We start from the raw sequence: 5662 nt of genomic DNA, 5'->3' as shown, positions 1-5662 counted from the left end.
AGCTTTGAGATAAGGATCCTTTAAAGTAACTTCTAATGTATTACAGTTTACTTTAAATAACAGTGGAATTTTCACCATATGACCTAATGTAGATCACAGACATTTTTATCTTCAGACATTTTCTAAGAAGTTTAAATGCAGGATTTTCTGATTTAATCAAAGTGATAATGAATTAATTTAAATACTGAATCTTTTGTCTTTAACTGCTGCTTTATGCTATTCCCCATAGAATTACAGAGAAGTCTTCTCTTGGTCAAAATGAGAAAATTCACAGGCTTCTTGAGAATCTTGGAACATGTTTTTCTAGAAATGCTTATATACTGATTTCAAAGAGCCATCTAACACTTTCCCATAAGATCTTTATGGATAAGACGGAGATGGGGGTTGGGTTAGGATTTAGTCAAGTTGGGTTTGTCCAAGGTCATTTCTAAAGTCTGCCCGTTGGTGGACACATGGAGGTCTGAATTGGCAGGCTCTGTCCTCGTCTTCCCAGATGGCACAGTGGTAAAGAATCCACCTGTCAATGTAGGAGATGCAAGAAGAACCGGTTCAATCCCTGTGTGGTGAAGATCCCCTGAAGTAGGAAATGGCAACCCACTCCAGTATTCTTGCCTGAAAAATTCTGTGAGCAGAGGAGCCTCAGATCAAAAAAAAGTCCACAGGGTCGCAAAGGGTCAGGTGCAACTGATCGACTAAGCACTCATGCATATCCCCTCTTACCTTACATGACATTGTTATAAATTTTCTGGTTGAGGATACTGGTAGTAGGTTAAGACAATTGTAAATGACCTGCCACCCAAAGAAATAGCTCTTGAATGAGAAGACAACATTGATACCTAAACGCATCCTGATAAGTTTGGACTATGGTAGAATCTGAGAAAATGAAATTTCATCTGTCTTTCCAATCCAATGGCACAAATATATAATGGAGGGAAAAGCCTAGCCTAGAATGCTAGGTTTATAAGAAAGCATTTCACTGGACAGTAAGCTGAGTGTAAAGATAGCTGCCAGAAAAAGTAATGGCTAAGGGTCATGCTACTAATAGACAATGGACTTTAAAAGTGGCTCAGTTGTGTCCAACTCTTTGGGACTCCATGGACTATATAGTCCATAGAATACTCCAGGCCAGCATACTGGAGTGGGTAGCTGTTCCCTTTTCCAGGGGATCTTCCCAATGCAGGGATCGAACTCAGGTCTCCCGCATTGCGGGCAGATTCTTTACCAGCTGAGCTATAAAGATTCTGATAGGCCTGGTATGTCATTCTACTGCTGAAATCCTGCCTAAAGTTCAGTAAACATTTCCCCCCCCCCCTTTTAAACTTTATCCTCTAATAAGTAATATATGCACGTTATAGGAAATTACAGAAAAGCGTAAAGAAACAAAAAGGCCCATACTAAATGCAGTACTTACATCATTTTGGCCCCTTTCCATCTTTCTCAACAAAATGTTTATGTAATTATGTGTACAATTTTGCATTTGTCTTTAGAGAAAAATTTCCTGTGTTTGTAAACATCTTTTCATGGCTGCAAATATTCTATCATATGGCTGTATCATTATTTACTTAGCTCTTCCCAGTTTTTGGATGGTTTCCAATTTTTCTCTATAATCCGAAATGCAAACAGATTTATTCATAAAGTCATGCTTCGTGGTGATATTCGTACTAGCACATAATCACAAACAGCCTGAGTATCACTTTTTGAAGACACTGATATCTGAATGAGGCCTGGAGAAGAGTAGCTTTATATCCAGCTCTCTTTCTTTGGAGAAACAAAATAAGTCTTCAGCATTTAACATCTAAGTGAGCGTGTCAGTGATATACCCACCACCAACCCTCAAACAGAACTGTTCCAAGAATTTGCTGCCAGTGCCAGCATCTTCTGTGTCATTATCTGTCAGTCTTTCCTTGTCTTGCTGCTTTTTTCACCCTAAAGGTTTCTCTCTCAAAATTTATAGATCACATTTGACCTTGATCATGCTGGGGGAGACAGAACAAATTTTTTAAAAGATTTGTTAGAACTTTTATTCTCTTCATTACCTTATTATAAACTAATAATTATTAAAAATATGTTTCACAGTGGGAAAAAGCACATGAGCAATTGTACAAAACTTGCCTACAGACATCAGCCTCTAGCAGCCACTCCTAGAAGCAGCAATGCTTTAGTCTTGGGTGAGTTCTTCATTTCATGACTTTGGTTTCCTGAAAAATGGGGTTGATATAAGTATTTAGCTCCCAAGTGCTCAGAAAGGATTAACTCCTTTTGGCAATCCTACAAAATTGATGGACAACAGAAATAAATTACAAGCTATAACAATAAAGTACGTAGTACACTGTTTAATACACTAGGGAAAGAAGCAGTCTGTGTTTCCATTGAGCTGCTGACCCAGAATGAAGAGGACTATTAGTAACTCTTACTGTGTATCACACACTTGCTCATCATTACTTTTACTTAACTTTTGCAGCAGCCGGTGTCAGATCTAAGTTATCCCCACTTTGCAAATGACAAAGTGAAGACTCAGGGTAAGAATTTCCTGGGTGTCAATCACTAGTAAACAACTGCAGCCAGGATATGGGTCTATATTTTCTAAGTATTCCAAAGTCCACACTTAGGATTAGAGCTTCAAAAGGTTGACTTAAAATTGTAGACTTATCCCAATGTGGCAAAAAACAGGTATTTGTGAAAGAAGAAGGAAAGAGTAGTACCGACTGAAGGGATGTGAAGATACTAATGAAACAAGGCAAGGGTATGTCTTGTCTTTCAGAGAAAGAAACCTTCATCTCCATGTTTCTCCGTCCCTTGGGTTGAAACTTCAGGATCCGTTTATTCCCAGGATTTCAACTGTCTTTCCTCACCACTATTTCAAAATAGAAGCAGTGGTCATCTTAAACTTGACATTTAATCCGTGATCACGTGATGGTCCCCCTGTTCTAAGTATTTCCACAGCACTTTTGAAGCATTTTCTGCCGCTGTTACAGAGTGGTTCCCGACCGCTTTAACATTTTGAGATGTCCTTTGAAATAAATTAGGGGAAGGACTAGTGTCAAATGCAAATTCAAAAGGAAGACATACCCACAAACTCAGGAAGCAAAGTTATACAAAGTGATGAATGGGTTTTGGAGTGGTTAACTTGGACTCCCGTTCTAATTCCATTTCTGGTTGCGAAGTCACCAATAGCCAAGGAAGCCAGGAAGCCTGACGTTGGGTGTGTCTCTACCGCAGGCACGAGCCTAAGCGCTCTATCACTGCATTCTTTGTATTTTGCAGTAGCAAATCTGGTTAACACTGAACATCATGAAAAGGGAGAGATTGAGTTGATTCCCATGTATCCACACTGTGAAATTTTTTTAAAAATTTATTTATTTGGCTGCATTGGGTCTTAGTTTCAGTACACAGGGTCTTACTTGTGTCATGCCGGATCTTTTGTTGTGACTCACAGACTGTCTAGTTGTGGCACCGGCTCCAGGACCTATAGGCTCAGCAGTTGCAGCGCAAGAGCTCAGCTGCCCTGTGGCCTGTGGGATCTTAGTTCCCAACCAGGAATCGAACCCACATCCCCTTCTTAACCACTGGACCACCAGGGAAGTCCTCACACCATGGCGTATTTTTTTTTGCTGTTGCTTAGTTGCCAAGTTGTGTCTGACTCTTTTGTAAGCCCATGGACTGTAGCTGGTCAGGTTCCTCTGTCTGGGATTTTCCAGGCAATAATACTGGAGTGGGTTGCCATTTCATGCTCCAGAGGATCTTTCCTGACCCAGGGATCAAACCCGACTCCTGCATTAGCAGGCAGATTCTTTACCACTGAACCACCAGGGAAGCTTGTGGAATGTGTGTGTGTGTGTGTGTGTGTGTGTGTGTGTGCTCAGTTGTGTCCCATTCTTTGCAACCCCACGGACTGTAGCCTGCCAGACTCCTCTGTCCATGGAATTCTCCAGGCCAGAATACTGGAGTGGGTAGCTGTTCCCTTCTCCAGGGGATCTTCCCAACCCAGGGATCGAATCCAGGTCTCCCACATTACAGGCGAATTCTTTACCATTTAGCCACCAGGGAATGTTTAGCGCCATTTAAAAAAATAATTTTGATTGATACATTGATATCAATGTATCAATGAAGGAGCAGGAGAAGAAAGGGGCGACAGAGGATGAGATGGTTGGACTCAATGGACATGAATTTGAGCAAACTCCAGGAGATAGTGAAGGACAGGGTAGCCTGGCATGCTGCAGTCCATGGGGTCGCAAAGAGTCAGACATGATTTAGCGACTGAACAACAACATTGATATTACCTACTGATCTGGAAAGATGTTCACATTAATTAAAATGACAAAAATAAGTTGCAGAATAATATATGACTACATTTTTGTGAAACCATATATGCAGATGGCTGAGGGAAGATTTTATCCCCAGTCTGCACTGAAGATGAAAAATTTCCCAGTTCTCAGCTTATAATTTCACTAATTTGTTTCTTTTGCCTCAGTGGGTACTCAGTCTGAAAGGACAGTTTTGTAGATGTCACAGGAAAATCCCCACCTCCCCTTTCCTCAGCAGTCCTCGGCAGCATGCAAGCGTTTCTCCTGAAACATCACTGCTCTTGGCTTTCATTGCCCTTCCTTTGTCTACTTTTACAGTGTGTGGACCCCTGTCCATCCATCGAGGCCCACCTCATTTCCACCATATGATTCATTGCCCTTGAACAATGCTACAGTCTGGGCTAGTTCTGATGTTAAGTGTGGTTTCAGGCTCATGTTTAAGAACAGGTACATTTGGTTTGGTGTGAGTATTTTGGGTCTTGTCCTCAGCTTGACCACCCAGAATGGATGACAAAGCATGATGAGTGAGGACCAATGAGTCTCAGCGCAGGAAGAACACTGACTAGAGATTTGGAAAGATGGATATTGTCACTTTCTCGGGGACCCTGACCAAGGCTCTGGTCCTCTGTGATCCTCAGTTTACTTATCTGTAAAATGGACCTGGGGTGGGATTAGTCAGGATAATTTACAAGACCCTGCCTACATGATGATTTTACCACTCAAGTAAGCATAGTGTGGTGCTTAGGGTGTGTCATTCTGTTTGTTTGTTTTTTTTTTTTTTAGATCCAGGGCACTGTGGGGAAGAGGTAATAAAAGCAAACGAAGCCTTTCTGATCCCTGTATCTCATCTTCCACCAGCCCCCCCATCCCCCACTCATTCTCATTCTCATTAGAACCCAGTGGGTAGAAAACAAATATCACATTAATTCAGCCCATTGCTCTCAGCAAAGGGGGAAACTGCTCATGTAATTTTAGTACTTCCAACTGACATCCCTTTGTTGAAAGGATTTACTGTAGATCTCCTCAAACCTGAATTGCAGAAAATCTTGTACAAATGGCTGTCCCCTGGAGGTATGTTCATATTGAAACCACATTTTGTTCATAATAAATTGGTTTTATTAGTAGTTTTCAATGGAGGGAAACCTAAAAACTTCTACCTAACATCTAATCTTAAAAAGGGTAATTAGTTGGAGTTATTAAAAACTCACCATCCAACAGATTTTTGAAAACTCATGCAGAGCTTCAGAAAACATTAATTCCTTTTTCATTTGCAAAATAACCTAAGCAAATGAGATATTCCTTAGAAATAAGAGAAGTCCCATAAAGAACGATGGAGGTGATAAATCTTTAATGCTCTG

This window comes from Odocoileus virginianus, chromosome 16 (assembly GCF_023699985.2).
Source record: "Odocoileus virginianus isolate 20LAN1187 ecotype Illinois chromosome 16, Ovbor_1.2, whole genome shotgun sequence".
Lineage (NCBI taxonomy): Eukaryota > Metazoa > Chordata > Mammalia > Artiodactyla > Cervidae > Odocoileus > Odocoileus virginianus.
The sequence above is the reverse complement of the archived record's forward strand: the minus strand, read 5'-3'. Positions refer to the sequence as shown.